Source organism: Littorina saxatilis, unplaced genomic scaffold, assembly GCF_037325665.1.
Source record: "Littorina saxatilis isolate snail1 unplaced genomic scaffold, US_GU_Lsax_2.0 scaffold_464, whole genome shotgun sequence".
NCBI classification, from domain to species: Eukaryota; Metazoa; Mollusca; class Gastropoda; order Littorinimorpha; family Littorinidae; genus Littorina; species Littorina saxatilis.
In genome coordinates this window covers 40001-52500 of record NW_027128206.1, presented here as the reverse complement: position 1 = coordinate 52500, position 12500 = coordinate 40001, and the positions used below count along the sequence as shown (strand labels likewise).

Below are 12500 nucleotides of genomic sequence, written 5' to 3'. Positions count from 1 at the left end.
TGTAAAAAGACAAAATATAGACACAGATAAACAGTAGCTTTGGCTTTGGCTCTGTGCTGTAAAAAGACAAAATATAGACACAGATAAACAGTAGCTTTGGCTTTGGCTCTGTGCTGTAAAAAGACAAAATATAGACACAGATAAACAGTAGCTTTGGCTTTGGCTCTGTGCTGTAAAAAGACAAAATATAGACAAAGATTAAACCAAGCGACTGAAAGAACTCGCGGGTTGTATCGAAATACAACATTGACGTTGACATAATGGACGAATTTCGGAAAAAACTTATGTTAGTTTTTATTTTCGATGGAAGATCGCTTTGTAATTCTTGAAGGCGAGGCGAGATGTGAACGCATGATAGCGTCACAGTAAAAACTGAGATCCGATGTGCATGTATTTGGAAAATAAATCACACTTTGATAGTGTCCTGACGAGCGCAATGGCCTAGTGGCCTCCCATGCGGAGGGCTGAGTGTTTGAATCCCGGTCGCACCTCGTGGGTTAAGGTTGGAGATTTTTCCGATCGCACCTCGTGGGTTAAGGTTGGAGATTTTTCCGATCGCACCTCGTGGGTTAAGGTTGGAGATTTTTCCGATCGCACCTCGTGGGTTAAGGTTGGAGATTTTTTCCGATCGCACCTCGTGGGTTAAGGTTGGAGATTTTTCCGATCGCACCTCGTGGGTTAAGGTTGGAGATTTTTCCGATCGCACCTCGTGGGTTAAGGTTGGAGATTTTTCCGATCGCACCTCGTGGGTTAAGGTTGGAGATTTTTTCCGATCGCACCTCGTGGGTTAAGGTTGGAGATTTTTCCGATCGCACCTCGTGGGTTAAGGTTGGAGATTTTTCCGATCGCACCTCGTGGGTTAAGGTTGGAGATTTTTCCGATCTACCAGGTCAACTTTAGTGCAGACCTCTGCTAGTGCCTTACCCCCATACGCGTGTATACACGCAAGCACAAGACCAAGTACGCACGGAAAAGATCCTCTAATCAACATGCATCCCCTTAAATCAGCGTTTGGCTGCCAAAATGGCGGCCTAAGAACGATCATACACGTAAAACAAAAACACTATTGGTTCAAAAGACAAGAGTGTAGATGGTCGTTTCAGCCCATTAACGCAGAAGTAGAAGAAGAAGAAGAAAAATAAGAACAAGAACAAGAAGAAAAAGAAGAAGAAGAAGAAGAAGAGGAAGAAGAACAAGAAGAAAAAGAAGAAGAGGAAAGGTACAAGACATAATCCGCTATACTTATGCTGATTTTGTTGTTGATTTTTGTTAAGGGCATGCACATCGGACATGACTATTCACCGTGACACTTTCGATGTAAACGTTACATCTCGACTCACCATGAAGGGATACAACTCATTAACAGCGCATAAGACCCTAACAGAGTTATTTCCGCACAAAATCTAGTCTCTCTCTCTCTCTCTCTCTCTCTCTCTCTCTCTCTCTCTCTCTCTCTCTCTCTCTCTCTCTCTCTCTCTCTCTCTCTCTCTCTCTCTTACACACACACACACACACACACACACATACACACACACACACACACACACGTACACACACACATGCACATGCACACACATCTCTCCGTGTGTGTAGTTCATAGTAGTCCCTCATCGGGCAAGGGCTGGATGTAAAGGAGCATGACTGTTTTATATACTTACTCTACTACCTTCGGCACATCTGATCTAATTTAATCTTATCTTATCGTATCATATCGTATCTTAGACGCTTTCAGAGGACGGAAGAGAAACTACGCGCAAAGTACACTTTGTTTGCTCGTGCACTTCGAAGCTGTTCGTTTCAGATAAAAGCAAACAAATTGTGGTTCCGGTTTCGCACATTAATTTGTAGCGGCGTTTTATTATGGTATTGTTCCGTCATCGTCCCTATTTGTGCTCTTAAAACTAACATCTCTCAATATAGCTATTCTGATGAACACGTGGGGGAATTCGGGGGCTGTGATTGGATGGTCTCTTCCGATCATCAAAGCATAATGCGGCAGAAGTCGGCCATTTTACTCAATATCCAAAAGCATATTGAGAAAAATGGCCGACGCATGATTCCGGTTCACCCATCTGTACCACGGCGATGTTTCTATCGACAACAGCATACACTGACAACTTAAAAGGCTGTTTCAACAACTGTGTTGTGAAGTCGAATGCACTTGGAGTCAGTTTTTCTTACAAAGTCAGAAAGCGTGTAGCGGTGTGCATGTCTGCGCGAACATGATGCGCGTAAGAAGTTTGTCTGCTATCAAAACCTGAGATCAACGCATCGACGCAAAAACTGTCATTTTGTAAGTTTGGAACAACAAATCAATGTCAAAACAGCTATATAATCGCTATTGTGTTTTCAGCGTAGCAATAGGGTCCGATATTTAGACTCGAACAAGTATAATGCGACTCGTCTTCGACTCGTCGGCATTATACTTGTCTCGTCTAAATATCGGACCCTATTGCTACGCTGAAAACACAATAGCTGTTAATGATGCCTGCCGTTGATATACTGCTGTAACTGAGCCCTCGCAGTAACAACGCCTTTATGAAGAATCCGAGTCTTGATTGTGCGAACCGGAAAAGGAATGATCGGCTTTAATGCCCGTATCTTTGCGGTTTAGCGACGGATCAGGTGACAATTAGGAGAATTCTCGATAACTATCATAACTGACGTTTCATTTCGTTAACGCGCTACGGTAACGTCTGATTGGTCACCAAGCTGAGCCGAGACAAAGTAACGCGCTACGGTAACGTCTGATTGGTCACCATGCTGAGCCGAGACAAAGTAACGCGCTACGGTAACGTCTGATTGGTCACCATGCTGAGCCGAGACAAAGTAACGCGCTACGGTAACGTCTGATTGGTCACCATGCTGAGCCGAGACAAAGTAACGCGCTACGGTAACGTCTGATTGGTCACCATGCTGAGCCGAGACAAAGTAACGCGCTACGGTAACGTCTGATTGGTCACCATGCTGAGCTGAGACAAAGTAACGCGCTACGGTAACGTCTGGTTGGTCACCATGCTGAGCTGAGACAAAGTAACGCGCTACGGTAACGTCTGATTGGTCACCATGCTGAGCCGAGACAAAGTAACGCGCTACGGTAACGTCTGATTGGTCACCATGCTGAGCTGAGACAAAGTAACGCGCTACGGTAACGTCTGATTGGTCACCAAGCTGAGCTGAGACAAAGTAACGCGCTACGGTAACGTCTGATTGGTCACCATGCTGAGCTGAGACAAAGTAACGCGCTACGGTAACGTCTGATTGGTCACCATGCTGTGCTGAGACAAAGTAACGCGGTACGGTAACGTCTGGTTGGTCACCATGCTGAGCCGAGACAAAGTAACGCGCTACGGTAACGTCTGATTGGTCACCATGCTGAGCCGAGACAAAGTAACGCGCTACGGTAACGTCTGATTGGTCACCATGCTGAGCTGAGACAAAGTAACATGCTACGGTAACGTCTGGTTGGTCACCATGCTGAGCCGAGACAAAGTAACACGCTACGGTAACGTCTGATTGGTCACCATGCTGAGCCGAGACAAAGTAACGCGAGCGGTAACGTCTGATTGGTCACCATGCTGAGCTGAGACAAAGTAACGCGCTACGGTAACGTCTGGTTGGTCACCATGCTGAGCTGAGACAAAGTAACGCGCTACGGTAACGTCTGGTTGGTCACCATGCTGAGCCGAGACAAAGTAACACGCTACGGTAACGTCTGACTGGTCACCATGCTGAGCTGAGACAAAGTAACACGCTACGGTAACGTCTGACTGGTCACCATGCTGAGCTGAGACAAAGTAACGCGCTACGGTAACGTCTGATTGGTCACCATGCTGAGCTGAGACAAAGTAACGCACTACGGTAACGTCTGATTGGTCACCATGCTGAGCCGAGACAAAGTAACGCGCTACGGTAACGTCTGATTGGTCACCATGCTGAGCCGAGACAAAGTAACGCGGTACGGTAACGTCTGGTTGGTCACCATGCTGAGCTGAGACAAAGTAACGCGCTACGGTAACGTCTGATTGGTCAACATGCTGAGCCGAGACAAAGTAACGCGGTACGGTAACTGTTGTGGAGATCGCTAGATACCACTGGAATCGAATGGAAGGACAAAGAACATTATGGAACTTACTTTGATTAAGTGCGCAGTCACTCATGACGTAAGCGTAGACGCTCATCGAACAGATGGAACTGTGTAGATCTAACCAGATTAGTGTCGATGTTTCCCGAATATTCTCGTATGTCCATTAACTATATAAGTAGGGCTGCGCACACGTATTGTTGTTCTTTACCAGTCTTGCACTTGTTCTTTCTTACACTGTGCTGAGAGATATTGTCACCGTTGTTCCAGCTGTTAATAAATCTACAGAACCTACACAAATCGTTGTGTCTCCTTTGCGACTGAGAGTGACGAAAGGAAAAACACGACAGTAACGTCTGGTTGGTCACCATGCTGAGCTGAGACAAAGTAACGCGCTACGGTAACGTCTGATTGGTCACCATGCTGAGCTGAGACAAAGTAACGCGCTACGGTAACGTCTGGTTGGTCACCATGCTGAGCCGAGACAAAGTAACACGCTACGGTAACGTCTGATTGGTCACCATGCTGAGCCGAGACAAAGTAACGCGCTACGGTAACGTCTGATTGGTCAACATGCTGAGCTGAGACAAAGTAACGCGCTACGGTAACGTCTGATTGGTCACCATGCTGAGCCGAGACAAAGTAACGCGCTACGGTAACGTCTGATTGGTCAACATGCTGAGCCGAGACAAAGTAACGCGCTACGGTAACGTCTGATTGGTCACCATGCTGAGCCGAGACAAAGTAACGCGCTACGGTAACGTCTGATTGGTCAACATGCTGAGCCGAGACAAAGTAACGCGCTACGGTAACGTCTGATTGGTCACCATGCTGAGCCGAGACAAAGTAACGCGCTACGGTAACGTCTGATTGGTCAACATGCTGAGCCGAGACAAAGTAACGCGCTACGGTAACGTCTGATTGGTCACCAAGCTGAGCCGAGACAAAGTAACGCGAGCGCAAGCACTATTACAGGAACTCATTCTCTAGTTTCTCTTCCGGGAACGATCTAGTAATCAGAAATGATCGAGTGATGAACTGCGGTCAAAGACATGGTGATGCATGTGCTCATGTACCTAAGTAGTACCGACAAGGTCACCTACCTATTGCACATAATATGACAGATCAAAAGTTCACAATCATGCACATGTTCGTATTTTCATAGGCGAAGCCCTATTATAAACACAATTTTTAAGGAGAAAAAAAGAAGAAGCGGAAGGAACTATGCCTGAGAATATTTATAATCTCAGTTGAATTATGTATTTTGTAGACATAATGTCTTTTCTTTTTGTACGCATTAGTTTGTGTAATGCTGAATACGATCTGAACCATTAGTTTCATTTTACTTCCACAATTATTTCTAACCCCAAAGACATGAGGGAGAGAGCAGAAGGGCAGGGAAGGTGAGGGAAGGGGGAGGCAAAGGTTAACGGGGTGACACACAGAGAGAGAGGGGGGGGCAGAGAGAGAGAGAGAGAGAGAGAGAGAAAGAGAGAAAGAGAGAGAGAGGGTGAGAGAGAGAGAGAGCGAGAGAGGTAGCGACTGGCCGAGAGAGAGAGAGAGAGAGAGAGAGAGAGAGAGAGAGAGAGAGAGAGAGAGAGAGAGAGAAAGAGAGAGAGAGAGAGAGCGGGACAGAGAGACAGACAGAGATACAGACAGACGTAGAGATAGAGATAGAGACAGACACACAGACAGATAGACAGACAGACAGACAGACAGACAGACAGTCAGGCGTATCTCCCCGCAAAGGTAATGAGACAAACAAATCATGCGGCAAATGTGACCATGTTTTTCAGGCAAAACTTAAAAATAAAATCAGAACTCTCAGGAATCATAACAAGCAGCAACATCTAGTTTATTTTGCCCTCGGGTCTGCTTGATTTTGCAAGGGAGCAGCAGCTGAGTGTGACAAGGTGCGTAATGAAAACGCTCCAGGCCCTTTACTCTTGTCTCGTCTGTGCACGAGACGCCTCGAGACAACTGGGCCGAGGTACATGAGAAAGTTATCAACCCGGTGGGAGCCAGCCACAGTGTTGGATTGGTTGAAATTGAGATTTGTGTTGTGATTTCAACGAATCAGATCCCCGCGGTTTGTTCTCACCCGGTTGGGTGGCACCCACTTTTGCTTCGTGCACCTCAGCCCAGCTAGGTTCACACTTGATATGGAAACCAGGCGTGTGTTTAAAGACTCCTTCCTTTTCGTGGATCTTCCTATGAAATTATTTCGAGAACAATTTTCTCACTGTACACAGGAATGAGCCAATCTGTAGTTTCTTGGTGTGTGCTCAATGCAAAAGCCTTGACAGGAGTCTGGGTGGCCGAGTGGTAACGCACTTGCGCTCGGAAGCGAGAGGTTGCGAGTTCGACCCTGGGTCAGGGCGTTAGCAATTTTCTACCCCCTTTCCTAACCTAGGTGGTGGGTTCAAGTGCTAGTGTTTCGGATGAGACGATAAACCGAGGTCCCTTCGTGTACACTACATTGGGGTATGCACGTTAAAGATCCCACGATTGACAAAAGGGTCTTTCCTGGCAAAATTATATAGGCGTAGATAAAAATGTCCACCAAAATACTCGTGTGACCTGGAATAATAGGCCGTGAAAGGTGGATGCAGCGCCTATAGGCTGTTGATCTACTGGCCGATGTGAATGCGTGATATATTGTGTAAAAATATTCCATCCCACACGGCATTAATAGGTAACATGCGCCTTGAGTCGCCTTGTGTGGTTAGATACGTTCGCGATATAAATCCTCGTAAATAAAATAAAAAATAAATCTGCGGTGATTTGCATGATGAATTAAACGAGAAGGAAAGAAGCATCTTTAAGCATGTTGATTTCACAGCCTCGAGCTAATGATCTCGTGCCCTACTTGACATAACTAGGGCAAATGTTTGGGATTGATTAAGAGTGTATGTGATTGTTTTTTTTTTTAAATTGAATACTTATGTATACTCAATTGTTGATTCTGCCCATAGTCTTGTGTATTGTGATAGTCAAATTGTGTGTCAGTATGAATCGATACGGAACTCTTTTTAGAAATTATTAATAATGAATTATGACCACTGAAGGTTAGGTGACAAAGGGAGAGAAAAAAATCGTTTAGGCTTATATATTATACTAATTCTGGATGACTCCTTCCTATCTCAATATTTTATCAGTTGTATTAAATATCAACAACAACTGACCTTAACACACATTTCGACTTTTATTGCACTGTTTTAAAGAAAATATCATCCCATAAATTAAACAGATTTTTCATTTTTCTCAATACAGCAAAAATTGAGATACTATAGGTTTTTCAATGACAGCGACGATATGAAGTTTTAATCTCCGTACAGGCAGAACAGCATAACTGAAAAACAGACCAAGAAACGCAAGGGGCTTACTGCGCAAACCTTCATGCAGACTTTGCAATTTGCAAAAACGTTTTTAACGGAGAGAACTTCCCCCACACACAAGCATTCCTCATGAGCTCAGACCAAATCCTTGGCAACTTCCCCCCCGTAAGTACCCCACCAAATCGTAAAAGCAACTGTTATGGAATCCGAGGAAAACACTTAAGAGACTCTTGCATGTTGCAAAATATTTGTTGCTTGCAACGAAATTGTTTTTGTGTTGATCAAATACGCGAAGACCCATCCGAGTGCTTATGCTCCCTCCCATATCTCTCTTTCTCTGTCTCTCTGTCTCTGTCTGTCTGTCTGTCTCTCTTTCTCTCTCTCTCTCTCTCTCTCTCTCTCTCTCTCTCCCTCTCTCTCTAACTTTCTCATGTACCTCGGCCCAGTTGTCTCGAGGCGTCTCGTGCACAGACGAGACAAGAGTAAAGGGCCTGGAGCGTTTTCATTACGCACCTTGTCACACTCAGCTGCTGCTCCCTGGCAAAATCAAGCAGCCCCGAGGGGAGAATAAAGTGATCAACCAGTTGACACGTAAAGAAACCGTAAAATCTTCTGTCATTGATGTACCTGCAGATGATCTTACCATTCATTTCACTTCTATTGTTGAAAAAAATAATCACAAATGATAGATCAAAACAGAATAATCTGGACAAGTTGAAACAGTTTTGTGTTTCAAAAAATATTACACATAATTTAGACATCCCCCTCTTATCTGTGAGCGAAGTCTTCCATTATCTGATATGCTTAAAACAATCTGGTACTCATGGTCTAGATAATCTTGATGGGAAAATTTTGAAGTTGTCTGCCCCTTTTATTGCAGAATCTCTGACATACGTTTACAACTTGTGCCTGGACAAATCTGACTTTCCCGCCAAATTAAAGGAGGCAAAAGTAATCCCGCTATTCAAATCAGGTAATTCTTCTGACTCCGCCAATTACAGACCAATCTAGATTCTTCCTGTTTTATCCAAACCACTTGAAAAACACATATATACACACTTGGCCGCATATTTGAAGAAATACGACCTTATTCATTCAAATCAGTCAGGCTTCAGAGAAAATCATTCGTGCCACACAGCATTAATAAACCTTCTTGAAAACTTGCTTAGCAACATTATTAATAATGAACTCTGTGGTGTCCTATTCGTCGATTTTGCAAAGGCATTCGACGTCATTAATCATGAGTTACTTTTAAGAAAATTAGCTGAGTATAGATTGTCACCCCAAACCCTATGCCTCCTCTCATCTTTCTTAGCCGGACGAGAGCAATCCGTCTGCGTGAATTCCACTATGTCAAGTAAAAGGCCTGTGTTATATGGAGTCCCCCAGTGTTCTGTCCTTGGGCCACTTCTTTTCTCTCTCAGTCTCTGTATATTAACGATCTTCCTTTTAGTGTTTATGATGATTGTGAACTATTTGCTGATGATACGACCATACACACTTCTAATAAAAAATTAGACAAAGTTTATTTATCATTTGAGAACAGTGTAGATGATCTCATTAATTGGACGGAATATAACCACATGAGCCTTCACCCCCAAAAGACCAAATACATGTTAATTACAACAAGGAAAAAAAGACAAAACATCAAGAATAATCCTCATTCCTTATTAATTGGCAACGATGCAATAGAGGAAGTAGGAGATCACAAAGTTTTGGGAGTAAATATCGATAATAATTTATCTTGGACCCATCATGTTAGATCGTTGTGTAAAACCATGTCGAGGAAAATATATTTGTTGAACAGAATAAAACACTTTCTTGATCCACACTCAAGGCTATTATTTTACAATGCATACATACATACCATCACGGATTATTGTTCGGCCATCTGGGACTCAGCCAGTGCAAATATTTTAAAACCACTGTATAGTCTACACAGACGAGCACTAAAATCAGTTCTATTAAAACAATCCAGTCTTGTTTCCGACGATTATAAAAAACTTAAGATTTTGCCCTTAAAAGAAAGATTTAAATCAAATAAAGGCGTGCTCTTTCACAAAATCCTTTCCGGCCATGCACCACGTGCTTTCATTTCAAAATTTAAAGCCAAACCAAGCCGAAAATTCAACGTCCCCATTCCGCGGATAGATCTCTTTAAATCAAGTTTAGCTTATTCTGGCAGCGTTTTGTGGAATTCTCTCCCGGAATCAGTTCGAGTCCCAACAAGTCTCAATACTTTCAAAAAACACCTCTCATTACATTTAATGTCAAATTACGAAAAGTCACAGTGATGGAAGACTTCGTTCTGATTATTTTCATATTGATCATATCTGTCCATAAAGCATCAGTGTTTCATAACGCAAGAATGTATGTATAGCCTACAACGTGTATATAGTCCTGTGAATAGTTTTTCTGCCTTTTTATTTTTTTATTTTTTACTGTCATGCTTATCTTTTGTAATTGTTTTACGTTTGTATATATATGTATTTAAGATTAGAATAGTCCCTCTCTGGGCGAGGGCTGGTTGAAAAGAAGCTCGTTTATATTGCTTATGCCACAACCCTCGTATAATAAAATTTGATTTGATTTGATTTGATCTCTCTCTCTCTCTCTCTCTCTCTCTCTCTTTCTCTCTCTATCTCTCTCCTCTCTATCTTTCTTTCTCTCTCACTATCTCTCTCTTTTTTTCTCTCTCATTCTCTCTCTCTTTCTCTCTCTCTTTCTCTCTCTATAACTCTCATTCTCTCTCTCTTGCTCTCTCTCTCTCACTCTCTCTCTCTCTTTCTCTCCCTCTCTCTCTCTCTCTCTCTCTCTCTCTCTCTCTCTCTCTCTCTCTCTCTCTCTCTCTCTCTCTCTCTCTCTCTCTCTCTCTCTCTCTCTCTGTCTCTCTCTGTCTCTTTCATTCCCTACCTCTTTCTCTTATTCCCTCCCTCTGCCCGTCACCCCACCCTGCCCCTTTATGAATGGCTTTACCAACAAAGCTGACAATATTAGACTTGCGGATCTGGCCCGATTTTCCCCAGAAATAAGCCTCTCAACACGCTTGGAAGTTTTGACGGATTCAAAAACCGGGAAGTGTAAAATTTCCAATCTTCCCAAATCTTTGCGACACGCAACAAAAGCTGTGTGTGCCGCGTAAGTCTACACATGCAGGCCAGTTGTTTGCAAACTCCTCTTTTAGGAAAACTAGGTTATATTGCAAAACGTTATGTAGTTGTGGCTGTAAAATGAAATAACAGTCAATAAACATAGAACTCCATTATGTCAACTCTAGCATCTACAATTATGAAGGAATTTTGTATTCATTTTTCATGTGGCGTCAGAAGGGCATGTTATGTGGATCATGTTATAGGGAAATAAATAAATCTGCTAAAATATTAAAGTTTGTTTGTTTGTTTGTTTGTTTGCTTGTGTGTTTGTTTGTTTTTGTTGTTGTTTTTGTTGTTGTTTTTCTTTCCTTTTTTTGTTCGTTTTTTTGTTTGTTTGTTGGATTGATTGATTGATTGATTGATTGGTACGGGCTGTCTATCTTTACTCACTTTTTGTTTGTTTGTTTGTTTCATTATTTGTTTGATAACATGTTTGTTCAAACTGTTGTTTTTGTTGTTGTTCGGCCGTACATTATTTCGAATTTCTGTTGTTTGGTGTGTGTGTGCTTTTGTGTTTGTTTTTGTGTGTTAATTTACTTATAGTATTTCTCGCATTACAGTTCCTATGAATTGCGCGCGTATAAAGACTCATTTGACTGTCCTTTGAAGGCCAATAACCAGGACTCACAATGTTGTAGACTCTTTTAATACAGCGTAGATCTGGCTAGTTCAGATTGCCAATCTCATCAAGCTCATGTCGCTCATCACACGGACAATACCCAAGTAAGGCAGGGTGCTCATTTATTTTGTAATAACCCATCTGTACCATGTGAAGACCTCCGACAGTGGGTATGGATTAACAAGTCGCGTAAGGCGAAAATACAATATTTAGTCAAGTAGCTGTCGAACTCACAGAATGAAACTGAACGCAACGCAACGCAGCAAGACCGTAGCATCGTCACTCCACCGCCCGTGGCAAAGGCAGTGCCCGTGGAATTGACAAGAAGAGCGGGATATTCGTTGCGCTGAGAAGGATAGCACGCTTTTCTGTACCTCTCTTCGTTTTAACTTTCTGAGCGTGTTTTTAATCCAAACATATCATATCTATATGTTTTTGGAATCAGGAACCGACAAGGAATAAGATGAAAGTGTTTTTGAATTGATTTCGATAAAAAAAATTTGATAATAATTTTTATATATTTAATTTTCAGAGCTTGTTTTTAATCCGAATATAACATATTTATATGTTTTTGGAATCAGCAAATGATGGAGAATAAGATAAACGTAAATTTGGATCGTTTTATAAATTTTTATTTTTTTTTACAATTTTCCGATTTTTAATGACCAAAGTCATTAATTAATTTTTAAGCCACCAAGCTGAAATGCAATACCGAACCCCGGGCTTTGTCGAAGATTACTTGACCAAAATTTCAACCAATTTGGTTGAAAAATGAGGGCGTGACAGTGCCGCCTCAACTTTCACGAAAAGCCGGATATGACGTCATCAAAGACATTTATCAAAAAAATGAAAAAAAACGTTCGGGGATTTCATACCCAGGAACTCTCATGTCAAATTTCATAAAGATTGGTCCAGTAGTTTAGTCTGAATCGCTCTACACACACACACACACACACACGCACAGACAGACAGACAGACAGACAGACACACATACACCATACCCTCGTTTCGATTCCCCCTCGATGTTAAAATATTTAGTCAAAACTTGACTAAATATAAAAAGTAGAGCGTGTATGTAAATTACAGTCACGCCGTGAGAGAGGGGAGAGAAGGGTGTATATCACCCCGTAATATTCAAGGCTGTACCGAACGTGCGCCGCCGTAACGCCACGCGATTGTTGGCTTCAGGGCAGAATATACCTGCGCAGTTTCAGCGGCACAGACGACGCACTGCATATTATTTATGCCGCGATAGGGATTATGACGAGTACTTGGCCTGTTTTCCTTTCATGCAACGTGTAGCGGGC

General features: G+C 42.6%; 1 protein-coding gene across 1 annotated transcript in view; it reads right to left on the bottom strand.

The window, feature by feature from the left end:
• LOC138956576 (neprilysin-1-like) overlaps positions 1 to 12500 on the bottom strand; it is a gene marked incomplete at its 3' end in the record, with an annotated part of 84350 nt that overhangs the window by 46105 nt on the left and 25745 nt on the right. The window lies entirely within an intron of this gene.